Raw genomic sequence first — 13,374 nt, forward strand, 5'->3', positions numbered from 1 at the left:
TAATTGAGAAAATAAACTTCGCTAATGAGAACTCACACAGTTTCAATATATGTTAATTACAATAAAAATTTAAAACGACGACACTTATATACAACTTGTTCTATATGATATAATGAGTTTATTATAAAATTAAACGAAGAATAGTAAATTTTAATGTTTCTTCAGCAGTGGTCAGCAAGCAAAGAGACCTTATCTGTGTTTCAAATCTCTTAGCTGTCTTGGTGGTTGAAGAGGTATTAGATTCTAGCCGAGTCCCAGTACTCGAAGAGGATTATGATCCTTTTATGCATAAAGTTGCCAGATGGTATAACACCATCCCCTTTAATGAGATTATAGTTGATACCAAATTTTACAGTTCAAAAGCTATAATCTAAGAAAGATATGAAAAATCCTAATACAACAAAATATAACGAAATTGATTATGAATGAGTATGGTATACATCTAGATGGCAACAAATATAAGATAAAATAATTTTGATTACAAATTTGATATCATAAAGAACTTGACAATATATAATGAGTTACAATAAAATGAAGATAAAATGACAATTTAATTAACAAATGGTTTTATTCTATTAACATGAACCTTTAATAATTTGGTTCCACACATCAATGTAATTAACTTCAGAGTCCCTCGATTGAATTTTATATGGACCTTTCCAAGGCATTACTAATTTTTTTGATTTACCCTTTGGAATCAATTCATTTTTCAAGAGGACCAAATCACCTATCTTAAACTCAGTAATTTTGGCATTTTTATCAAATTATTGTTTTGAAAGTTCTTTACTCTGCAAAAGGTTCTGTCTGGCAATGTCAAGAGATTTCTGTATATTAAATTTTATTTCTTTCGCATAATCATCAAAAGTATATTGGGAAGTTTGAGGTTTTGGAAGGGAAGAAGGTATTTCAGGTTATATCCAAACAAAAGTCTATATGGACTGAATCCAGTCGATGAATGGGGAGTTGTATTGTACGTAAACATGGCATAAGGGAGGCAACTATCCCAGTCAGACTGATCAGTTTTTATGTAATTTCTTAAATATTCTGCAAGTGTTCGATGGGATCTTTCTAGAGCCCCATTTGACTCAGGATGATATGAGGTTGTTTGAATTTTTGAAATTTTTAGAATTTTACAAATGTTTTTAATTAATGCACTCAAAGAATTGGTACCTTGATTGGTTAAAATTTTTAATGGAATTCCATATTGACAGACTATATTTTCTACAAACGCTCTAGCTATTGTCTCTGCATCTTGGCTCTTTAACGGTATGGCTTGACTAAATTTTGTTAATAAATCTTGAAACGTTAATATATATTCATTTTGGTTGCTAGTTTCTGTTAATGGACCAACTATGTCCAAAGCGCACTTGTCAAACGACCTAACCGGAGTGTCAGTGATCATCATAGGGTATTTTGATTTATGGTAGAGCTTGTTTCTTTGACAAATTTCACACATTCTTATAATGTTACGTATTCCTTTTTAATTTAGGCCAATTATGCTGAACAGTAATACGCTTAAGGGTCCGGTTGTATCCTTGATGTCCTCCCAACGGGGTGACATGAAATTCTTTAAATATGGTATTTTTTTGTCTCTAGTTAAATCATTAAATGTATAACTATTAATAAGAACTAAAATTAGCGTATCCTTAAAAATGAATCTAATCATACTACGAATTTCAGCCCAATCAATTAGATCATCTTCAACGACTATTTTTGGAAGCAAAATTTCATTAATGCTATTTTCTATACATAATTCTCTAAGCCTAACTAAAACTTTAAATAATATCTTGCTTGTTGTTAAATCAGTTTGTCTAGATCTGGTTATGAAATAAAATATAAAATTGTCATTATTTTTAAACGGTACTACATCGCTTACTTCCTTACCTAGACCAATTAATTCATTAATATTATTAAATTTATTCTTAAATTTCCTAAATAAAACATTATCGCTAACAAAATCTTGAGGTACATCTAAACATAAAGAACGATCTTCGAAAAATTGTTTTTCATCGTTAATTTCCTTAACTCTATTATTTGTTATTATACTACTTTCTAATTTATTCTTAAATACATCGTAAGTCTTGACCAGTGACAAGGAAAATTCTACTAAGGGCATCTGCATTAGTATTTGAAGAGCCTTTCTTAAATTTTATATCGTAATCATACTCCTCTAGCGTCGTGCGCCATCTCATCAATCGAGAGCCAGGGTCCTTTAGATTCATAAGCCAAATTAAAGGCTTATGATCAGTTATAATATTAAACTTACCCCATAAATATATGGACGAAAATGACGTACTGCCCAAACTATAGCCAACAACTCTTTTTCTATAGTTGAATAATTTTCTTCCGCACGATTTAGAGTTCTACTGGCAAAAGCGATAGGTAGATCTTTACCAATTTCATCTTGAGAAAGCACGGCGTCTATGGCTTTCCCAGATGCATCGGTTGTGACATTAAATATTTTTTTAAGATCGGGATACTGGAGAATGGGAGCTTGAACCAAAAGTGATTTTAATTTTTCAAAAGAATTTTGTTCGTTGGAAGTCCAATGGAATTTGACCTTTTTTTTTCAATAAGTCGCTGAGGGGTCTGGATAGTTTAGAAAAATTTGAAATAAAACGACGGTAATAACTGGCAAGGTCTAAAGTAGAAAAATATGGCAAGTCCTAAAAAAGATTTGATGTCTTTGGGCGATTTAGGTGTTGGAAAATTTGACACGCAATTAATTTTAGTAGTATCCGGCTTGATGCCTTCTGAAGGTATAATGTGTCCAAGATAATACACCTCTTTACAAAGAAAATTACATTTACCAGGTTGTAGCCGTAAATTATTGTTACGCAATTTCTGTAAGACTTCTCTTAACCTCTTACAATGTTCTTCAAGAGAAGTTGAATAAATGACAATGTAATTTAAATAGACAAATCATTTAATGCCCTGCAGACCAGTCAGCACTGAATTCATAAGACGCTGAAAGGTTGCAGGAGCATTTTTTAAACCGTATGGCATGCGACAAAATTCAAAATGATCTGATTGGGTGGAGAAAGCGGTTTTTTGCTGATCATTGGGGTTCATAGGAATTTGATGGAAACCTGAAGCAAGGTCTAAAGTAGAAAAATATTTTGAACTCCCCAACTGATCCAAGATGTCAGTGATATTGGGCAGAGGATATGAATCACCGACAGTAGCATCATTCAATTTTCTATAATCTATAACAAGTCTCCACTTAACTTCATTATTATCAGACTTTTTATGAACAACTAATAAAGGCGCATTCCACGGACTACTGCTACGTTCTATGATTCCATCATTCAACATTTCATTAATTTGTTTATTAATTTCGCTTTTCTGTGATTCTGGAATTCTGTATGGCTTAACGTTAATAGGCGCGATTTCTGATGGAGTGTTAATATTGTGAAAAACTGAGCTGGTAAACGGAAGTGTATCTCCACTTACATAAAATAAATCATTAAATTCTGTACAAATGTTCTCAAGAGCTTTTCTCTCTTCTAAATTTAAATGGGATAACTTTAAACTATCCAAAATTAATCTTAATCTATCTGATTTATTATTACTAATAAACGTTGAAGCGACTGTACATTCAGGAGTATTCGAACTTATATTATTAAAAATGTCTAATTTTTCTACATTAAAAGTTGGTAATTTTAGCTTAACCGAATGTTCATTTGAGTTTATAATATTAACAAAACAATTAGAATTTGAAGGGAAAACCAATGTGCTTGCTATAAAAACATCTTTTTGTAGCTCTACTTTTTCTATTACTCCTACTGAGTCACTATTAGTGCCTACTTGAACAATGGTTTCTGACCTAGGGTTTAAATTTACAAACGAGAATTTTAAGGGTAATGTGGTATTGTTACAAAAATTTAATTTAGAATCTACTATGTTGATTGAACCACCAAAAGTTTTTAAAAAATCCATACCTAAAATTCCTTCGCTCTTAATAGGAAGATCGTCCTTAACTATATGAAAAACATGTTTAATTATTTTATTTCCTAATCTAATCCTAAATAACGCCTTGCCTAAAGTTTGTACATTTTTTCCTGATACTCCTGTTAAATTTAATTTATCCTCTAATTTATGACTTATCTCTAATTCATCACTTATCAACGAAACCTTGACTAAACTAACTTCTGCTCCAGTATCAACGAGTAAATTAATCCTATCTCTAACTGTGTCTAATGATTCTATATTTACAAATGCTAAATTATTTGATGTTTTTTCTATACAAGATAGATGAGCTTGCTTTCATTCGCTACCCTTACTAGTTCCGGGTTCTGGATCCCTATCTATACTATCTTTTGTACCTTTAGCTTTTTGTTGTTCTTTAAATATTCGTTTCCTACAATCCCTAATTTGGTGACCAAACTTTTTGCAATAATTGCACATTAATTCAGGTTTTATTCTATATGATGAAGGAAATGGATTTATGGAAGGACCAGGTTTTGAATATTGAAGTCTAAATGAATTTGCTAAGGTTTCTTCCTCGATAGCGATTTCCCTAGCCTCCTTTAAAGTTTTTGCACTCTTACAATTAAATATCATTTTAAGAGAGGGTTGTAGCCCTTCTTGGAAAATATTTAATGCTTGCTCTTGTAGCAGTTCATTGCAATAATTATTATAAGTTGAGCTTTTGTGCTTTTTAATAGTAGCATCTACTAGTTTCATTAAAATTGATTCTAATCTTTGACCGTAATCGATAACACTCTCATTATAGCCTTGCCTACACTGATTAAATTCTACCTGAAGGGCAGAAATTGATCTACGATCTAAAAATAAGCTTTCAAGGGTAGACTTAAGGTCTTCAAAATCTGAAAATTCTTTATACTGGATAGCTTGTAACGCTCTGCCTTCGATTACTAGTATAAAATTATTAGTAATATAATTTAATAAACTAGACTTATCTGATTCGTCAATGTCACCAAAAGCAAAGGTACAAATTCTAATGAAAGATGAAAGTTGGCTTTGATCGCTGCCATCAAAAGATTTAATCATACCCCTAGCTTCAGCAAGTGACATACGAGCCATGTTTGGAATATTTGTATTAAGATGAATAGAAGGAAGAGAATTAAAATTTTGGGACAATTGAGGAATATGCGAAATAGTAATTCGATTGCCAAAAACTGAGTCTAAAAGATTAAGTGTATTTGGCTCACCTCCTTCCAAATGGTATTCCAGATAATTACTGAAAATAGATTCCTCTGATCTGCTGTGGTAACCTCAAATTATCAGGTGCTCTTTCACTCGACATTAAAACCTATATAATTCATAAACAGCATTAATTGAAAGTAAATATAGCAGATATTAATGTAATAAAATATATAATAAAATGATGGGATTTAATTTAACACAATTGAAACATGAATTAAAATTAAAATATTATTGTTTGAGAGAAAGAAAAAAAAAATTATAATATCAAAGCTAAAAATTATATAATGTTATCAAAAGATTTTCTAAAATTTGAGCATAAAAAATAACACATTTAATGTTAGCAAAAATAAAATAAAATTCTAAAATATAATAACTATAAAATTTAATTTCAAAAATAATGTTTTTAAATTATATCCTAAAATTTCTGTTGATATATATTCTAAAATTTTCTGTTCTAAAATGTTCTGTTGATATATATATTCTAAAATTTTCTGTTCTAAAATGTTCTGTTAATATATATTCTAAAATTTTCTGTTCTAAAATGTTCAGTTGATATATATTCTAAAATTTTCTGCAATAAAATAAATATTCTAAAATTTTCTGCTATAAAATGATTATTCTAAAATTTTCTGTTATAAAATTGGTGTTCTAAAATTTTCTGTTATAAAATAATTATTCTAAAATTTTCTGTTATAAAAATAAATATTCTAAAATTTTCTGTTCTATAAGGTTAATTAAAATTTACTTATTCTAAATTTGGCATCTATAATAATCTCAGTTTTGGGTTTATACAACTTTAAGCGTCCTTTCCAAGCGTTCTTCAAGATGGCGACCTCAAAGATAGATACTGCGACGGCGTCGTAGTCCTATCGTGGCGTCGTTTTTAAGAAAACGATTTTACCGACGATTTTTTGAATCCATGTTGTATAGATCGTTTCTGAATTTGGTTATTGTACTCACAGGCCAATTTATTTTTCTTCTGACAGGATGAATCCAACTTCTGACACCAAAATGTTGTAATTTTATAATAAACTCATTATATCATATAGAACAAGTTGTATAGAATTGTAATAAACCATATATTGAAACTGTGCGAGTTCTCATTAGCGAAGTTTACAATTGCAACACATCTCACGGTTGTGAAATGTCAGTTCAATGTAATTACATACTATATATTAAAATTAAATTTGACAGATTATTATTTTTTAACTAAACATTAAAGATAAATTAAAAGCTTTGTTTGCTAATATCTTCAGAAATATACATTTTATCGAAAATAATGAAATGAATAAAATTATATAAATTAAAATCTTAATCCACTGGGCGTATCTACTAATTTGTAAACAATCAATTGTAAACAACTTGTCAGCATTCTCTGCTAAATGTTATTATTTTCATAGATTGCAGAATGAAAAAAAAAATAAAAAAAAAATCTTAATAAATTGCTGTTTTATAGTGTTCTAGGAGCAATATTAGGCTAGATACGAAAATTGGGGTTTTACGGTAATAAATAAGCTTTAAAATGAGTACTTCTTCGTGTAAAATGAGTGAGCTATCATGCTAATAAAAGACACATACAATGTTTTTTTTTCATTAAAAACAAATCAGTTTATGAGTACCATTTCCACCAAAATTAAAAATAATAGTATTCCATCTAGAATTAACTTGGTTTAAGAGATCTTGATGGATTCTAGAAAATGCCATAACTTTAGTGCAAACGATTTTCAAAAAACTCATGATTTCGTGAAAAAAAATCCATGAAGAAAACAACAGATTCCTCATTATTATATCTCTGAAATTCAATGTCTTTTTCTGACTAATTATTGCTTTTTATTATTGTTTTGTTACACAAATATTGATAGAGTTGTAATTGTTTAGAGTGCGCGGCTGCAAACCAGAATGTCTTTCGAGCCCTTTAACTCTTCGCCGTTCAAAATAAGAGAAGTTACGGTAAAATTTATGATAGAGAAAGTTGTAAGTCATTTAATTACCTTTAAAATAGTATATTACAAGTTCTGATAAAATTAAAAGAATTGTAATCTAATTAATGCCGGGGGTGGTGAAGGAGTGCAAATTGTTTTCACTTCCGAACTTAAGATTAAGATTAGCCCATTTCCAAAATATCAAGAAAATTGGAGCACAGTAAAAAAAATCGCTGGGCACACGCTTTTTTCCTCTCCATTTTTGTTGATCGTAGGTTGAATAGAGCACATGTGAACAGGATTCGACAAATTAATTCACTTCAAATATGAACTTAAGTAATAATGTATATTCAATTGTTAGTGAGAAAAATCTAATTTAGATATTAAAATTACTAAAAGCCAGTTAAAATATGGTACGAAATTATAAAAATTATAGGTAACATTATTGAAGCAATTATTTTGGGTATAAAATTCAAGGTGATATTGTACCTATACCGCGAATGCTATATATTAATGCTTTCTGAATTTGTTATACCCTTTAAAAGACCTCAATTTCCAATACGTAGATCTTATGCTATAAATCACAAAAAATAACCTGTCAAATTGAATTATATAAGTTCTATGCGTAATCACTAACAGTCTACAACCGTCAAAGGGGGCAATACATAAAAAACACCATTTAATCAGTTCTGCGTTTCGCCAATACAAATAAAATCATTTTAATTGGACGCTTGATTCTCTCAAAAACTGAATAACGATTTTTGGCACTTTTTGTCCTGTATTTTCGAAACGCTTAAGACCTACCTTTGCCAAAAACTTATTAGTACATCGCCTCATTATTACATATTACTACAGGAAATTAATAAATCTGTGTATTTTAATTGCAGTGCCTTCAAATTCATTCCGAGGACGCGGAGGACGTGGGAATAAGCCATTCAGAAATCGCAATATTCCTTTCAGATCGACCTTCAGTAGTTCTTTTTAGAATACTTACTCTGATATGAAACAATATGGCGCCAAAGCTCCATTTGAAGATTTTAGAAAATAAGCAATTTTAATGGTTCAACTAAATTCTCTAATTGCCACAAAGATTTTTATGAAAGATATTAATTTGAGAATGTGATATAAAGCAAATTTTAAGTGAATGCAATTGAGTGGATACAATAACTTAATAAGGATTGACTAGCTTATTGATTATTCAAATAATGCAACATGAAGACTTGACAAAGTTCAGTTTATTTTGGACAATTATGTGAAAAAAGTATATGTAAGATTATTTACATACTTTTGTTTTTACACAACCAGATGAGAGGATGTAATGGGTTTGCATCTTTTTGAAGAGAATAATCAAATATGAAAAGTTTGAAAACTTATGCACAGAAGATAGCAAAGTAATTACAGGTGTTGCAGATGACATATAATCTTTGCATGTCCACTAAAGAAAAGCAGATGTGGCACTAAAGTTATTTATACATTTTGCAATGTCAAAATTTTGTGTTAACATTTATTCTCTTGTACAGATGTATTTACTTCGAGTTTTCAACTTAATAAGGACACACACACACACACACACACCATATATATATATATATATATATATATATGTAATGAATTAGTATCTATAAAAATTAACAGATTGAGATTTTTTTCAGGTGCAAGTCAAGCTGTAACCTACGATACATATATCTTGTGGCTTTAAACATCCAAATGAAAAGATGCTTCTTTGTCGGTTACTTTCATAATTCATTACAATGTGCTTAATTCTACTTATTTTAACCTTCATACCACTTTTCTTTTTGGAATGCTTCATAATAACATCAAGAATTTATTAAATTTGAACAATTATTTATTGCGAAATAAGTTTCTACATTTATTTCATGTGCTATGTGGCATTGGAAATGTTGGTGCTTGTGAATGTCTCTAATCAAATGGATATATGTGCATATTTTGAAAATCTTCAAATCAAACATTAATTTTTTTCTTATCTGTCAAACTTTTAACATCTGCCCTACTTCAAATGATTCGGTGTAGTATCCACAGTTCTCACGGTTTGCAGCTTACAAAAAATTCTCTGAAATTCATACGAGTTTAATGATTTTTTATCCTATAATCAATACTTGTGAAAGAGTACCAATATTCAATATCAAGCTAGTTTATATTGCATTGTCATAGTGAGTTTTCCTGTATATTTTCGATTGTGTCATTTCATCCTCAGAATCCATGTAATGTATTTTGTTTTATTTGAACTTTTTTTCTATTTATATTACTTTTTATTAGTTAATACCCAATAATTTTTTGAGTATTAATTTTTGCCTATTACAGTCCTCATATTTTTTCTTTATATTTAGTTCATATAATTAGAATTCATTGAATATCCACTTAAATATTGAAATTGTAGTAAAATATATAATACTTTTCTTGCTCCAATGCCATATGGATGTATGGGCATGCATGTATGTCCATATATATATATATATATATATATATATATATATATATATATATATATATATATTTACAAGTGTAGGTATATATGTGTGAGTGTATATGCATATGTATAAGCACATATATATGTATTATATATATATATATATATATATATATATATATATATATATTTACAAGTGTAGGTATATATGTGTGTGTGTGTGTGTGTATGTATGTATGTATGTATGCATGTATGTGTGTGTGCGCGCGCGCGCGAGAATGGCAACGAGAGAATTTAACATATTATCAACCACTAAATAGATTCAGCTATCCATGTCCTCAATATTGCTGAATAGAAATATATTATTACAATAAGCAATATGTGTTTAATTGACTAAAACTCAAATCAAAACTGTAATAAAGAAAGCACTTGTAGTGATATTACTATATTATTTTGTAATATGTGTGAAGTATCAACCATAAATTCTTAAAATCTCATTATTTATAAATATTATTATTTTCTTGCTTGGATATGCAATTGTCATAAAATAACTTCTTTTTCACACAGTTATAAAATTTGATCTAATTTATGAACTTCAAAATTATTTGAGAATTCAAATAAGGTTTTGTAGTAACGTTACACATCATTAAAGACATAAAGAGTATCTAAACCCAGGGAAAACATGATGTTGAGATGCTGCCTGAAGTTAGCTGTATCACATTACAGAATTGTCAAATTTTTTTACACTGGGTTTTCCAACTTTTTGGGTTGCATTTGCTGATACGATTAACTCACTATTTATTTTTTCCGGTATGCTTATTCTTGTCGCTCATTGCACAACGTTCGAGTTTTTTTAAATCTTTTTTAATCGATTCTTAATTATCACAACCATTTTCAACCCCATTATTCAATTTAACTACTGGCCATCTGTTTAGAAGAATGCAAAAATCATGATTCCAAAACCAAATAAAGATTCATCTGCCGTAAAATCATATAGACCTATAAGCCTTCTTACATCCCTATCAAAAGTATTCGAAAGATTTATTTTACAAAGACTATTAGAAGATCATCCCGAAGAAACCTGGATAGCTAACCAACAAATTGGTTTTAGAAGATATCATTCAACAATTCAGCAATGCAACAGAATAACCAACTCAATCCTCACTGCCCTAAATAAAAAAGAATTTGGTGTAGCAATTTTTTTTGACATCGGCCAGGCCTTTGACAAAGTTTGGCATGTGGGAATATTATATAAATTAAAGAAAATATTTCACGATTTTGGAATCATACTTATCTAGAACTTTTACTATAGAACTTTTCAAATTAAATAAAATGAAGAACTCTCCTCTCCAATACCAATTCATTCCGGTGTACCGCAAGGTAGTGCTCTCAGTCTCAGACTCAGCTCTCAGACACCTTTGGAGGTAAACGAATCGGTCTGTAACCTTGAACTTTATTTGGATTTTTTCCAGGTTTCGGAAAAATTATGATTTTAGCAATTTTTCATTGATTAGGATATGATTCAAGTCTTATTATACCATTGAACAGGATTGTTATAAAACGGCAGGTTTTGTAGGGAAGTTCTTTAAGTATGTTAATATTAAAGTTGTCAACGCCCAGTAAACATGCGATATGGCCACAACATCGTGGCAATATTTTATTTAGGTCGTGTGACATGCGGTTCCCATATTCATTTTCCTCGATATTTAATGGATACGGCCGCAAATTTATGTAACTATCGAACAACTATCGAGGTTCGGTCTCTGGCGCACGTGGCGTTCGTGATACATGAAAATCGACGTTGACCCACATATGTTTGTTTATTATGATAAGACCGTCTGACGTAAGGCGTTCACCCCAGTCATGACGTCATTGGCGAATGAAAACGATTCGGTCATGACGTCATACAAAATGGCGACTCAGTTATGACGTAATAGCACCTGAAAGTGATGACGTAATGCAATTAATATTCTTTTCTGTACGAATAAGCATTTATTTACGTGAATAATAAGAAATTTTACAATATTTAAATATTACAAATTAGAATTGTAGTTTTGAAATTATAAAATTTTAACATGAACTATACTAGAAAACTTTTTACAAATTATTCAATCTTAACATATTAATAACAGTATATTTAATGAAAATTGTTGTATATCTAATGAACGTAATTCTATTTTTGAGGCGTGAAGTGTGAAGTGTTGCATAAGTATTCTATCGCCACTTCCTTATACATCAAACCAGCCTGCCTATTTTTCATTATTTCATTCTATCGCCAGTTCATTGCATCAAATGCCAGGATACAGATTATGCACATATGACATACTGCCCCAAATTTTGGAAGTTTTCTAAAACAAATTCAAACATAATGTGATTTACTGTATATAATATAATATATATATATACAGCTACCATATGTGTAGCTACCTACATGTTCAGTGTACAAATCTCCATCATCTTAAAGTCGCTTTTACACATACATTTTTAACACTGACTGATTTCATTCTATCGCCAGTTCAATACATCAAATGCGAGGATACAGGATATTCATATATGATGTACTTCTTGGAAGTTTTCTAAAACAATTTGAAACATAATGTGTTTTATTGAATCTAATAATATATATACCACTTCATATGTGTAGCAACTTACATATTCAGGAGACAAATCTAAATCGTCTTCGAGTCGCTTTTGCACATACATTTTTTTTAACCTGATTGAATTCATTATATCTTCAGTTCATTATACATCAATACATCAATCAAGTTCATGCATATATGACATACTGTTCCCAATTTTAGAGGTTTTCTAAAACAATTATAAATATAATGTATTTGTTACCAAATAATATATATACAGCAACTATATATGAATCAACTTACATATTAAGAAGATAAATCTCCATTATCTTCAAGTTGCTCCTAAACATACATTATTTGAGCCTATCTAAAGATCTGTATATTGTTCATCGTTTCATTCCAATTTTGTACGACTTCTGAAATAAATATGAACATGGCATACGTGTTTGCTGTTTATATATATTTGTATAGCTATTATATTTGTAGTGACTTACATATTCAAACAATCATTCACGATCCGTTTCTCAACCGACTAATTTAAGAGATTTAAGAAGTGAGGTTATGTCGAACACATGGATATGTTAATGTCTTAATTTAGTAAAATAATTATTTTAACCTTGATAAACGATCCTTATTATTGTCCTCAGATTTTGTAAGATATGCTATTTGGTTACCTCCTTTGTCATCTAAAGAAATCGACATAAAATAACGTTTCTTCATCCCAGGATATAATGCACTAAATGGAATTCAAAATCGTGAAGTAATTACATATCTATATAAATAATATATGATATACTTACAGTGTCATTTTTCTACACTTTTCTACAATTATCATAAACAAGTTGCTTAACTAAACGAATGTAATTATTATACTAAAGAAAATATAACTTGATGCATGATAAATTCGTGACATTTTGCGCCATTTTGTACGCGGGTTAGGTTAGCTTTCGTCAAAGAAACAGTCGGTTCCACCAGTGGCCACGGCGCGCTGATGTAAAGCTTTCTTTGTATGGTCACACACACCAGCACACAACGCAGCGCACGACGCGTTTGCTTCACGCCGTGTGACGTCATTGATTATGCTTTGCATGTGTGCTAACACACACCAGCGCACGACATGTATCTCACATGAAATTCAACGATGTCATTACCCCCGACAGCGCGTGTTTATGTCTCGTGAGACAACTCAATGCGAGCTTTGCGTGTATTGTAACACACACAAGCGCACGCAAGTTTAAAATCCTCTTGTGGCGTAGATTCGATAACCGCATTATAA

The 13,374-nt window shown here is 30.1% G+C and overlaps 1 long non-coding RNA gene across 1 annotated transcript; it reads right to left on the bottom strand.

The window, feature by feature from the left end:
- Positions 1–11,741: 11,741 nt before the first annotated feature.
- On the bottom strand, positions 11,742–13,094 carry LOC113370624. The gene is made up of 6 exons (XR_003366588.1): positions 12,899–13,094; positions 12,593–12,834; positions 12,402–12,514; positions 12,172–12,327; positions 11,951–12,095; positions 11,742–11,867 (listed from the first exon to the last, which is right to left on the bottom strand). It is a non-coding gene; the product is annotated as an uncharacterized LOC113370624 (long non-coding RNA).
- Between the last annotated feature and the right edge of the window lie 280 nt (positions 13,095–13,374).

This window comes from Ctenocephalides felis, unplaced genomic scaffold, assembly GCF_003426905.1.
Source record: "Ctenocephalides felis isolate EL2017-DRISC unplaced genomic scaffold, ASM342690v1 CF-g0.4_SCAFFOLD_01492, whole genome shotgun sequence".
Classification (NCBI taxonomy): domain Eukaryota; kingdom Metazoa; phylum Arthropoda; class Insecta; order Siphonaptera; family Pulicidae; genus Ctenocephalides; species Ctenocephalides felis.